The following is a 14,848-nucleotide window of genomic DNA, read 5'->3' as shown; positions in this document are numbered from 1 at the left end:
CTATTCCAGGCATTTTTAGTAGATTGTGTCCTTATACAAGGCTTATTTATGTCTATGTATAAAGATAATATAGATAGGTGCGTTCTTTATTAGATGGCCTATAGAGAGAGCAGCAGGTATTTATATCCCGCATGAGGTAGTTGTCAGCCACTCCTGAGGAAGCCGTCTACCCTGTATGACAAAACGCGTAGAGCGGGGCTTTGAGGCTGGTCTACGTGAGAGAGAGAGAGAACCAGAGGCATCCGGAGGTGTTCCCGTATCTTGTAAGCCTCCACTTGTGAGTTTTTATGTGCTATAAATCTATTGTGACCTACACTATGGTCTGATTTATCTTTGTCCAAGACTGCTGAGTACATCTACCTGTACCATCCAGAGATACTACAAGCTACTGGCTGGCATATTGCTATTTATTTCTGCTCTATTGTGAGTAGACATTTTGGAGCCCCTTTTTTATTTTTTCATTTACTGTGTCTAGCATATTGCACTATGTAATTTTTTCTTTTTCATATGGCATCCACCATCGCTCCCCTGGGATTTGTAGAGCTATAAGATACCACCGCATGTGCTCTGACACTGGAGACAGAAACAGGCATCTCACAACCATGACCGATTCGTTCAGACAGAAGGGATACAAAACAAAGATCATTGCCAGAACTATTACATTTGCACTAAAAGCCCCACGAGAACACCTGCCACAATACAGACAGAAAGAACCTACCACACGCATACCACTAGTGGCCACATACAACCCTACTCTAGAGGGCACACGAAAAATAATCAAAGATCTGCAACCCATGCTGGAAGAGTATGTGACATTAAAATAAATCTTTCCCGAACCTCCCATTCTTGCGTTGCGGCCACCACCAAACCTCAAACAGAAATTAGTCAACAGAAAACATCACAACGAACTTAAAGACACTGATAATGGCACAAAACTGTGCAACAACACACGTTTCAAACTCTGCAAACATATATGCCAAGATCCCACAGCCTGTCACAACAATGGAACCTTCAATGTTAAAGGATCATACAGCTGCACATCCAGGAATGTAGTGTATATGATTCAGTGAACAACTGTGACCAAGGATGCTACATTGGGGAAACCAGCCAAAAACTTCAAGGCAGAATGAATATGCACAGACACTCTATACTACACCACGAAGAAAGAAGATACCGCTTTCCAGTGGGACATCATTTCTCACAACCAGATCATTCAATAAATGATTTAAAAATCAAAATCTTCAATGGAATGTGCAAACGCACCCAAGAACGAAAAACATTTGAGCTCAGAATTATAAGATTCTTTGACACCAAAACAAGTGGACTTAATGCAGACATGGGGTTTCTCACACACTATCATTTGCTGTAATGTTCCTCCCTGCCATTGTGCCATCCTATACCTTCCCTCCCCCCTCCCCCCCAGCATCCTCTTCCCCCTCTGTGCTGCTGTGAATGTACAGCCCCCCATCCCCATTTCTCACCTTCCTTATCTCTGTTTTAACACCCAGTGCCTTCTAACATTCCTCCCCACCCCACCTCATATACATCTCTCTGTTCTTCATTCTTCCTTTTTTTTCCCAATCCCTGTCTAAATCGTAGAAACCTTTGTATATCGGTATTGCTTTACCTGAGGAAGAGAGGAAAACTCTCAAAAGCTTGTCCTATGACATAAATAAAAAAGGTATCACTAATACTGAATAACTCAATTAATCTGCACTATATACAGTTAAGTCTGGAAATAATTGGACACGAATACAGGTTTTGTTATTTAGTCTGTGTACCAAAATAAATTCAAGTTACAATTAAATAATGAATATGGGCTTAAGGTGAAGTCTTTCAGCCTTAATTTGAGGGTATTCACATCCAAATTGGAGGAAGGGTTTAGGAATTACATCTCTTTAATATGTAGCCCCCTCTTTTTCAAGGGACCAAAAGTATTAGGACAATTGACTCAAAAGCTGTTTCATGGAAAGGTGTGGGCTATTCCTTCATTATTTCTTCATCAATTAAGCAGGTTAAAGGTCTGGAGTTGATTCCATGTGGCATTTGGAAGCTTTTGCTGTGAACCCACATCATGCGGTCAAAGGAGCTCTCAATGCAAGTGCAACAGGGCATCCTTAGGCTGCAAAAAAAAAAAAAAACCACCAGAGATAGCAGGAACATTAGGAGTGGCCAAATCTACAGTTTGGTACATTCTGAGAAAAAAAAGAACACACTGGTGAGCTCTGCAACACAAAAAGGCCTGGACATCCATGGAAGACAACAGTGGTGGATGATCGTAGGATCCTTTTCAAGGTAAAGAAAACCCCCTTTACAACATCCAGCCAAGTGAAGAAAACTCTCAAGGAGGTAGGCATATCTTTATCCAAGTCTACCATAAAGAGAAGACTTCACGAGAGCAAATACAGAGGGTTCACCACAAGGTGCACACCATTCATACGCCTCAAGAATAGAAAGGCCAGATTAGACTTTGCCAAACAATATCTAAAAAAGTCAGCCCAGTTATGGAACAGCATTCTTTGGACAGATGAAACTAAGATCAACCTATACCAGAATTATGGGAAGAAAAAAGTATGGAGAAGGCTTGGAACGGTTCATGATCTGAAGCATACCACATCATCTGTAAAACACAGTGGAGGCAGTGTGATGGCATGGGCATGCATAATTTACAAGGGTACTGGGTCACTAGTGTTTATTGATGATGTGACAGAAGACAGAAGCAGCCGGATGACTTCTGAAGTGTACTGTATAGGGATATATTGTCTGCTCAGATTCAGCCAAATTCAGTGAAGTTGATTGGATGGTGCTTCACTTTACAGATGGACAATGACCCAAAACATACTGCGAAAGCAACCCAGGAGTTTTTTTAAAGCAAAGAAGTGGAATATTCTGCAATGGCTGAGTCAATTACCTGATCTTTACCCGATCGAGCATGCATTTCACTTGCTGGTGACAAAACTTAAGGCAGAAAGACCCACACACAAACAACAACTGAAGACAGCTGCAGTAAAGAGCTGGCAAAGCATCACAAAGGAGGAAACCCAGCGTTTGGTGATGTCCATGCGTTCCAGACTTCAAGCAGTCATTGCCTGCAAAGGATTTCCTGGGGAAATACTGTGGCTATCTCACAGTAAAAGCTGCAACATTTCTGTGAGATTCTGCAGCCAGACTAATGGCCCATCGGATTAACACAGCAGGGGTCCCTGCAGTCCCATTAAGTTGTAATGGGTCCTTCAGGGACCCCCACTGTGTTAATCAGATGGGCCATTATTCTGACTGCAGAACTCTCACAGAAATGTTTCAGATTACTGGAACATTGCCCCAGATTTTCCAAGACAAGTGGTCGGATACTGGTGGCTGTATCTGTAGGTCATATGGTTAAGGTTGTGTGGCCAGAAGTCTCAATATATGTATATATACTTAAATCTTGATTCCGTTGGCAGGGTCTTCATGCTGTTGTTTTTATTATGATCTGTATAGCTATTCCTCCTCCGAATGTTTTTTAGTCACTAACGTTTTTAATATTGACTCATGTGATTGACTCCTCCATCCAGAGAGAGCCGCTGCAGACTGTGGACTGAGCCTCGAGCGACGGGATCACTTCCGGTTTACCATAGACACCGTGGAATGTGCGTTACGTAATTTCCGGCTTCGGGAAAACCTTTAGTACTATTTAATCTGAAAAGCGACAAGACGCTCTCTGACAAAGCGCTATAACAGCGCGAAATGCATCAGAGTACTTATCTGCCTACCCCCATGCTGTCACCCTATCAATAAAGCCATCTCTTAACATTTGATCTTCTTAGCCCCAGTTTTTTGGAACGCTGTGCTCTGTATTTTTTCTCCATGTTTGGATCTCCTTTCATAACAAAAAATACAATATGTGGCAAATAAATAAAAACAAGCATTTGCCAAACAAAAAGCATTGATAGTCACTGTGCTTTTCTATACCCTGGAAGGGGAATAGATAAGAACACTGGCAGTCAATGGGCAACTTAAAAAAAATACACAATTAAATAAAAGCCAATCAATGTGTTTCTTACCATTGTCATCTTCACCCCCATCCTACTCCGGCACTATCTCTAGACCCTCAATGCAATTCTCAACAGCCTAATTCAAAGAAGTCTATGGTCCTCTGTTGATTGAAGAGGAGTCTCCGGTGAGTTGTTTCTTTCTTTTCTTCTGTCTTCTCTTCTTTGTAATCTAAGGGGCCCGGAGATGTTGCTCTGACGTCTTCTTTGGCTCAAATGAGCTGGAACAGGTCTTATATAAGGCCTGTGACATCAAATTTGAGTGTCAAATGGTACACCCCCAATCCGATTGATTGGTGTACCATGTGACAGATTCCATTTTATTTAATTGTAATGTATTGTATTTTTGTTAAAATGCCCCATGTGACCGGGACATTTAAATGCACAGGAGATACCAGCACCCCATACTCAGGAAGCAGGAGATACCAGCATGTAACTCAGGAAGCAGGGGTCCCCGGACCTTAAATGAATGCGGGTCAGCTCCGGAGAACCCCTGTTACAATACTACAGTATAGTACAGTAATAATACTGTATGTTATTAAAATGTAAGTTAAAACAGTGTAATCGCCTGTAAGATACAGCTCTCTGTACAGTTCTTACAGACTGCTGGCAGATTGCAGTGGTAGAACTTTAAAAAAGTCAGAGATACTGTAGGGACACTGCTACCCAAGCGGTATTTGCATTTTCCTACCTCATGGTTTGTGACTTGCGATGATTCTTTGTGAATACCGTGATAAAACAAATGTCAGACCTTGAGGCAGTGACAACATCGAAGTTTAGTGAATAGGCCCCATAAATGGGGATATGTGTTACTATCTAAATACATATATTGTGATAATTTGGAATCAATTTAGATGATGTCGTTTTTAATACTGTAATAATGTTGCCATATTTTCAGCTGGACACAATAAATTAATAGAATGAACAGCCCTTAAAGCACTTATAGTATGTTGCTTTTTCTCTTGGTATGTAATGATCAAATCATAATCTGGCGTGATTTTGGGGTTCATTAAAGTTATCCGCACCTCAAGACATAAGGTGTACAGTATAGACCTGTGTGGCTTCAGACACTGACACAATTTAGTACAATGGTAAGCCCCACATCTATAGAATTGCTTATGACCCTTGCAAATTTCCCACTTCTAGAAGCCCATCAAGACCAGGAGTTTTGTATCTTATTAAATTATATGTGTCAGATGTGTTAGATCTGAATGCTTAATTTTTCTTTGGAAATTATTTCTGTAAGCAAACAAGTTCAGAGTTGTTTTCTGGGTAGTTTCATTGGATAGAGTTTTTAATGTAACATACTCTATACATTGTGAACCCTTCAAATCAATGGCTGCCCAATTGTTGAACATGACAACTGAAGTAGAAAACAACAACATAGGTTCATTTAAGACACAACAGAGGGGTCAAATGCAGCCAAGAAGTACTGTATGACAAACAAGATGTTTATTATGAGATTTTTATGAAATATTTCCAGGATCTAGTCTGTAAAGCTACCATCGGTAAGTTGCGGATATAGTAGAAGTGCAGATATGCAGTAGTACAATATTATCTTAGACTCTAAGCCATCAATTAACATAACACATGAACATTGGCCACAGCGAAAGAGAGTTCTGTAGCAATTGCTAACATTTAACACTGACAACACACAGGTGAATGGTCCATAAATTAGAAAACATCAGAAGATGTTTTCTAAAATCCAAAAACAGATAATAGGCCTGTATATTTTGGTTGCTTACAATAATGTTTTACAAGTAGTTTATAATTCTGGTTGGATAAGGCAGAAGTATGTGTAATTTCTGTAGCTGAGAACTTCATCAGTCATAATTATATTTACGTGGGAATAAAAATTAAAGAAACTTAGTGATCCCACATTTTGGTCAAGATTGGCCTAATTTGTGAATATAATAATTAATAATTGCTTGTTCTTGTATACTGCTGCTAGTTTTATGTAGCGCTTTACAGAGACATTTTGCAGACACAGTCCCTGCCCTGTAGAGCTTACAATCTATGTTTTTTTGGAATTGAACAGGTTTCCCTGCTTCAAACTCAGTGCAGGAGTCAGTAGCTTTACTCATTGAGCCGTTCCTTCTCCCATAATGCAATAAAAATGGCAAAAGATGCCTAAAGAGATAAAATACTTTTATAAGTAAGTAAACGGTAAGTAATTAAAGACACTGTCAATAGTGTACTGTAGGTTACCATGTAAACAACCACAATTTTACACTAAATGAATAGATTTGTATCTTCAGGGAGCCTAATTGGGTTCCATGGAAACATGTTTATGCATTGTTTTCTCTAGTAAAAACCAACCTTTTATTGTCATAAAACCAGAACAGATACAAAAGAACAGATTACATTTTTTCATGTTGAAGATCAAATATTGCTACACAAAGAAAGGAGATGGAAACTTCAGTTTTCTATTTGACTAGAATCATGTCATGATATATTCTGGGAAATACGATAATTGGTTGTCATTGCCTGAAAGATCAGCTCAGCAGTCTAATGTGATATTGTCATCCATGTGATTGAATTGCTATATACTATGCACTGCATGAAATCAGCACATACTGTAGAAAAATATCTCACTATCATTGTCAGTTCACATAGTTTTTCATGGCAGCACATAATATTTCTGTCCTTGAAATGAGAATATGGGGAATATTACTATGCTTTTTATTTGTTAAATATACACCTTTTACTTGAATGAATGCGTAGAAAGAGCTCTTTAATCTTCGAGATCTGACATACAAATTCACCTGAAGACCTTTTGTAGCAAGACAAGCCAAGTGTTTTTGTCATTTTGAACATCAATCAATTATCAATGTAAAAATATTACTTCTAAAAAACTCACGTGGTCAATTTGATGCAATTTGTCATTCAGCAGGTTTTTGTCAAAATCGTATTAGATAACAGTTGAAGGTGAGAGATTACTGTTAGTGGAATCTCTCTCTCTTCTACTCAAGAATAATATCTACAAAGAGCCAAATCCTTTAATAACAAACCGTCAATAATCAGAAGAATCATCTCAGCACTACAAAAAGAAATAGATGCTAAAGTGGCTCCAACTCATATACAGTACTGTATATCTAAAGTCCAAAACGTTTGCAGTCAACTGGTGAAAATGTTATATTTATGGTAGAAGTCATTATTTTCTTTCATGAAAATACACTTTTCAAACCCAGCACATACTTCATAGAAGAAAACATGGTAATGCTGGAGGGTTCGAGTGTGGTGTCAGATGAAAAAAAAAAAAAAAAATATATATATATATATATATATATATATATATATATATATATATATATATATATATATATATATGGATGATTGCTATGTAAGCTTCAGGTAAGACTGTAAATAATACCTGGGATAAATTGTGAACCTGTTAGATATTGTGAATTGCTTTAAAACCTGAGCAGCAAAAATTGAACATAGATTTTTACTTTGGAAGACAGAGAGTAATCATCTGGGCTGTAGAACCATGGAGTAAATAAAATGCAAAATATATTCTGATTTTGATTATGACATGTTGTTATATTTTTTCCAAGAGTCTAAGGCCTAGGGTGATCAATGTCCGATAGGAAGAAAATGCTGTATGACCATCAAAAAATAAAGACTTTTTTTGTACTGGTGTATAGTAGGTCATCAAGTTTGTACCACTAAAAATAACGAATGGTTTTAGCAGATCAGCTAAACAAATTCAAGAACTGCACCAAAATAAGTAAATAATGCAACTCTACGCACTAGGGTTCTAGTCATCAAGTACCCACTAAATATGCTGACTACGTTAATGCAGGGAAGTGACAAAGCTCGCAATTTGATAGATATTGGGACTGGTTTGCGCGGTGTCGCTTATAACTCGATACGGGAGAGCACCTCTGAGAGCCCTTACCACCGGAGCATTTTTGAAGGTCAGACATATTGCATTTCGGTGTCCAAAAAATATGTCCTGTAGTATAAAAACTTAAATGTGCAACCCTACCTACTAAATAAGTGTAGCCATGGTAGGTTTTGGCTATTCTACTGCCCCCTGTTATGCATGACCTGATAGATGCAGGCTATAACAGACTGTGATCTTGGGTTTTCCTCTCCTCCAGCAGCCTCTCTGAGTGACAGGGTGTGGAGGTAAAACTTCGTCTGTGTACAGCCAGTCATGGTGCAGACCTAGTACCCTCCCCCTTCTGTGCCTTATGGAGGAAGCATGTAAAGTTAGTTAGTCCAGGTTCAACCTTCAGGGGATAGAGACCTATGCCTCCAGCCCCATTATGGGCTGGGGAAGAGTTTCAGCACCTGGCCAGGCCTCCAGCCTACCAGTGTGATCTAGGGCCATCCTAAGACCTGGATCCTGCTAGTAACATCATGCATCCACCTCAGCAATGCTGCCACCATTCCCAGTGCCTCTGCTGGCGCTATGGTCACTGGTTTCACCTCTCCTGGCCTCATTTTGTATTATCCACATTTCCCAGGGATAATGTGTCCCCCTATTGATCTGAGGGATTGGGATTTTGGGGGGAAGGGGTGGTTGGACGGAGGATGAGGATTCAGAGGGAGAAAAACCATATGCAAGCTGAAAACCTGTAGTTAGGTCCCCTATATCTTTCAAGTCATTCCATGGATCCTGGCTATCTCAGCAATCAGGTACATCTGTAGTGTCCTCCTAAGTGGACACTTGGTCCAGTAGCCCAACTCTAGAACATCAGTACTGGGAACCCCTTAAGTGGTGGACCCTATGTTTCAGGGCTACTCCGCCAATATGAATAGGAGCCGGTTCCTTTTGGTGGATGGTCCTATAGTGGATCACTGGTGGGAGGAGGGTCAATTTTCCCCAGTGGATACAGCTGAAGCTATTCAAAAACGGGTACATGATATCAATCTGGGGGTCATAACAACTAAGGGACCTTCCATACGGTACCAAGAAATGGAGGGTAAATGTGAGGATTCGCCATACTGGCGGTCGCAGACCATCTCCTCACCCCAACAAGCCTTCTGTGACGGACACTCAGGATGCGCCGTTTTGTGGTCCCAGTACGCGCGTGCGGACCTTGCGCATCCTGATCCCCTGCCTGTGGATTCGGACACCGCCGCCCGCTCTGACACACAACGAGTGCGTCCGGCCAGCCTCCCTGCTGATGCACAGTTCAAGCCCTGCCCCCACTCTGGTGAAGGTCAGGACTGGCGTGGGAAGGACGCGCATTCTTGGCTCTGCCTCCGGACATCCATAACACGCGCGGGTCAGCGCGTGATTGATCCCGACCCCTCTTTCCCTAAGAATGGGCGTGGGAGTGACGCATGCTCTAAGCTCCGCCCCCCAGCCTCCATGATGCATGCGGGATGGCGCATGAACAGTTCCGCCCTCATCCCCAATTAGGCTGCATCATAGGGCTCACCTGTGTGCACAGGCAGCCTATCGGTGCTTACTTCCTGGTTCCGCCCTGGCTGGCTATTGGAGGATCCGCCTATATATACCTTCAGTCTGCTCTCATTCTTTGCTGAACATAGTCTAGTGTGACGCCGTGCCTTGCTGCATTCTAGCTCCAGACCTTGCCTTGCTTTTTAACCTCTTGTTGCCTGACCCTGCTTGTCTCTTGGATTCTGCACTTTTCCTCTCTTGATCCGGCTTTGAACGACCATTCTCCTGTATCCAGTCCTGACCGTGGTTAAGTACGCCAACGATCCGATATTCTCCAATCCTGAACCTGGCTACGTACCCCGACAATCCGATACTCTCCAACCCCGAACTTGGCTACGCACTCTGACGATCCGCAACTCTCTGCTCCTGAACCTGGCAAGAACTGTGATTATTCTCCTATCTGTAATCTTGACCTGGCTTGAACGACTACTCTACATCCTAGGCGTGCCGGCGTGGCTGTGGGTCGACGTTAACCAATTCCCTACCTCAGCAACGCGGTCACGCTTCGTTTGTGTTGAGCTACGCGTTACAGTAAAGAACCTCAATCTTGGGTTTTACCAGGCCAATGAACTGGCTGTAAATTATTGAACTTCAGCTGAGCTGACCGGACTATAATACACAGTTAGTTAGTCTCATTGTGACGGATGAAGGGGTACCCAAGCCCGTAAATAAAGGTTTTTGGCCCAGCTGGGTGCCCCTGACCCATTTTTGGGAATTGTGATTGTCAGCTCTGCAACTCAATCATGGCAGAAACACTGTGTTTTATGATAAAACTGTATATGTACAGTATGTCTTATTATTCCAGGAGTGTTAAGCAGCTGACATTTCCCTGCTTCAGCACAGACCAGAATAGTAAAACCGGGCAGGGAAATGAATTGCATTCAGGTCCCCGAGTAGATGTCTTCGAACCCCAGAACTGGGGGGGGGGGGTTCAGAGTAAAGTCATACAGCTGCAGCAACGAGTATTAGAACTCTGCCTGGGTAGATTCTGGGGCAGTCTCACAGTAAATGTCTCAACATTGCCTCAAAATTTCTGTGAGATTCTTATTGGCCCATCGGATTAACATAGCAGGGAGTCCCTGCAAACTGAATGCGACTGCAAGGACACCCTGCTGTGTAAATCCTATGTGCCATTAAGAATTTTACAGAAATGTTGAGCCATTTACTGTGAGACTGCCCCAGAATCTCCCAGGAATTTCTCCAGTATGTGTTCTTATACTGGTGGCTGCATCAGTATTTAAGATTTTTTATAACTGTGGCAGTGTTTTCGTGTAAGCGTGTTAACGGAAAAATGGTTTTAAAACCTAGCAGTTGCAGCATAACAGGAAGGATTTTTGCGAACTTTCGCTAGGAAGCTCCTAGCGCTGTGAGATTTGCTGTGAGCACTGATCGAGTAAAATCAGGAACTATCATGTTGCACAATTTTTCTAGAGTTATATAAAAAATTGATGAATTAAAGTCCCCTATTTTAATTGTACAACATGTTAGGCCTATGGGTATTTTCATCTAACATGCCAGAGACAGAGTGGCTACTCCAAGCTTCAAAGCAGTCCAGGATATGGGAGTGTTAAACCTTTTGTTAGCAACAGCTTCAAAGGCGATCCAGGATATGGAGGTGTTAAACATTTTGTTACTAAGGAAGAGAATTTGAAAACCACCCTGGCAGATGGCTGCTCTGCCCAGACTGAGCAGCGCCAGGTAGAGGTGATGGGCCTCATATGCTAAGCAGCCAAGGTGCAAAGTTGGCACATGCCCAGAGCAGACTGAGAAGCCCCTCTGCCAGGTTTGCAAAGTAGTGGCAAATCCGTGATAGGGTTAATGAATTATTCCCACGAGTAGATTGGCTGCATGGGTTAAGTATAGGCCTGTTTAGTGCATAAAATAACCCTGCAGCCCACGGGGAAGAAGTTCCATCTAAGTTCCATCATGTAACAAGATTCGTCATGCAGTGAAAGATCCATCCTGTAACCAGACTTAACAGCGTAACTAGGAAGTGTATTTTTTGTTGTAATTGTAAATCAAGCTGTGTATGTTTATTTTGTAAATAAATTACAATTTATTTTATCTCTTACTTTACTCAATCAAAGGATCCGGGTATTTTGGTGTAGCCAGGTCCCCCCTGCCTGTCGCCCCCACCCCTCACCTTGCTGGCGATCGCGGGTGCCGCCGAGCCCCATGGCGGACACGTCGGCCGGGTGCAGGAGTGGGGGCGGATAAGAGCTTGTGTGGGGGTTGCCGGGGACGCGTGCGTCCGGTTGCTAAGGCCGCAGTTGTGTCGCGAGGGCTCCTGGCGGCTCCCGGAGCAGGGCGCAGCCATGTTGGATTGCGCACGCATGCGCAGTGGGGATTTCGGCGCGGGTACCAGACGGGACGTTCGCGCATGCGCAAAGGAAGTGCGCGCGAGGTGGCCAATGGGAGAATAGCTCCCAACAAGAATACCGTCCCCAGGGTGCACAGGGGCAGAGTCAGGTGACACCAGGTAGCCAATAGGGCTGTAGGATCTCGCTGCAGGGGAGATTGGATACATTTGGCACGCTGAGCCCAAGCTAGTTGGCGTCAGGAGCAGCTAGGGGAAGGAGGTAGAGTGCAGGAGTCAGTGACTCCCTGCACTAGGCCAGCAGCCCCCTAGGTCCCAGATAGCCCTGAGTCACCAATAGTATTGAGTGTTGTAGGGACAGGCCCCAGGTTAGGGACCCTGCCCCTTACTAGAGTCAGTTAGGGACACAGCGGACGCTGCGCGTCCATCCAGAGGTTTGGGCTCAGACCTCTGCTGCCGCTGCTGCAGCCATCCGGTGGGATCGCCCCGGACGGTAGTTCCTGTATTCGTCAGCCTTCGAATCGTTTTTGAAGCTCCTTGGCAGACCTGGGCACTGGAGTGCTCGGCAGGTAACCATCAACAAGTGCACCAATGATCCTACATATATATATATTATTAATACGGTACTAGTGGCTGCACAGTCACACATATCATCTCCCTTTAAGGGTGCGGGACATACTGTATTGTGTGGGGTTATTGGGCACGGGGTGGGATCACCTGGTGTAGGTGGGAGCGTCCTGCGAGACGCAGTAGTGAGTGTCTCCTCTAGAGAGGGACACCTGTTGATATATGAATAAGTATATGCTTTACAGTAAAGTCATTGGTTATTTTACATGCGGTGTGTGGAGTGATATATATATATTTATCCTGCGCAGAACCACTCCTCCTCTGGCAGAAGCCATCGCAGGTGGAGGCATTGCACCACGAGATTGTGTTATATGTATGTACCCCAGGCTCCCCGAGCGGAGGCTTAGGCTCCTGAGAGCCCCACAGGTATACACAGCAGGTAGTAGCATCTGTATTCACAGGAAATACCCGTTACATTTGGAGGCGCTGCTGAGATTCAGCCCTGGGGTGCCTTACTCAGTAGTTCACGTAGTATCCTATCAGTCAGCATGTCTGCGCTCACGACCTAACAAGTGGCTGACTGGGCCGAAAAGCTAGGAGAGCTCTTGCGACACGTAGTCGCCGTAGATGGGGTACCTGCCGATGTATCCATGTTTACTGTCTGCAGCGCAGTAAGGACATTACCTGATCTGGCAGACGCCCGCCTCTTCAGCAAGCACTACAACATTGACCGGTAAGAGAACACCCTATTGCTGGCCATCGAACAAGCTATACCCCCTGAAAGAGGCCCACGAGTAGTGTATCTACCAGAGACTTTACCGCAAGGGTGCCCTCTAATTTACCCTGGAACCGTTTCCAGTCACGTATCTTCCCTTACCAGACATGCGGGTTGGGAAGACAAAGATATGGCCGCCAGTACACCCATCAGATCAGACATATCTCTACCCCGAGTGACCTTCTCTTCTGATGCTAGGCAAGGAGCCACCAGCTGGGCTGGTAGCCCGCCAAAATCACCGGTCCCTAACCGGTTAGTGAACAGCTTCACCCCAACCTCTAACAGTCAGGGAGCGGGGATCGCAAGTTCCTCAGACAGTGGCAGCTCCATGCTAGGAGTGACATTCCCGCAGCTTGTGGAAGTGATAACTACGTCCTCCCAAGCCCAAAATTACAGGAAGTTGAAGGCGTTTTCAGGAATGGTTCCTGTCCCCACAGGCGAGGAAAGCATCGAGTCTTGGAAGGAACACACCCTCAAGGTGATCGATGAATGACCCTGCTCTGAAACGGTCAGACGTTAGAGAATCCTGGAAAGCCTCCGACCCCCAGCAGCCACCATGGTCAGCGCACAGCGCGACCAAGACCCTGATCTCTCTGCTCGTCAGATAGTAGACTTGTTGGTCCAGATCTATAGCAAAGATGAAGAGGAGGGTGAGCTGTGGTTCAAATATTACGGTCTCCGACAGAAGAAGAAGGAAGACCTGTCAGATTTCCTTCAACGAATCCAGCTAGTCCTGTGGAAATTGTGAACTTGCGGCCTCATCCTAGCCTCAGAGATGGACGAATACCAGCGCAAGCAGTTCCTCCGAGGGGCCATTCACATAGTGATCATGATCAGGTGCTCACTAATGGAGGGGCCTCCCCCTACCTTCATGAACATTTTGGGGATCGTCAAAGGGCATGAAGCCTATACCAAGCTGCATACAGGCACCAAGGTCAAAGAGCCCCCTGCGAGTGACATCCCGGGAGACTCCGCTCGCCTGATCAAGAAACCTGTCAAAGAGGAAGAGGAGCCACCAAAGTCGCCCTCGACGAAAGGCCGGACTTCGGGGAGATCCTCCCCCACTTACCCAAGATGACTAGATCCTAAAGATATCGTCTGCTATGGTTGTGGACAGAAAGGCCATTTCTCCAGAGAGTGCCCGGATGGAGGCACCCAAGAAAAGAAAACGCCCAGAAAAGGAAGCTCGGCTAGGTCCATGTACTGTCGGATACAGACAACAGAAGCCCGGACATCTGAGGCCACCCCTGCGCCTCCCGAAGCCCCTACGGACCTAAGCCCAGACGATGGAATTCCGGCCGGGGATGGTTACTGTCAGGTAGGCCCCTTTGCCATTGTGCGTGTGGTAGTAAATGGAGTCTATGCCTCTGCTTTACTGGACACCGGGTCCCAAGTGACCATAATCTACTGACAATTCTACGACCAACACCTTAAGCACTGTCCCCTGCGGTCGGCGGAACATATGAAGGTGAGGGGTTTGAGAAATGAAGATTACCCCATCGATGGGATTGTGAGAATTCAACAGAAGATACTTCAATTGAATACTGGCAAGAAACAACCCATGCATGTGGAGGCAATGGTATGCCCGAAGCCTCAAGTACAGTGTCAGTACCCAGTCATCTTGGGAACCAATATGGATATAGTGTGAGCCGTAATCAGAGCCTACCTGAAAGAGACCAATGAATTGCCACTGGCCAATCCACTCCTTGACCTGTATTGAGAGAGGAATGCAACAGAGT

The sequence above is a fragment of the Ascaphus truei genome, chromosome 4 (assembly GCF_040206685.1).
Source record: "Ascaphus truei isolate aAscTru1 chromosome 4, aAscTru1.hap1, whole genome shotgun sequence".
Lineage (NCBI taxonomy): Eukaryota > Metazoa > Chordata > Amphibia > Anura > Ascaphidae > Ascaphus > Ascaphus truei.
Note: the sequence above shows the minus strand (reverse complement) of the source record.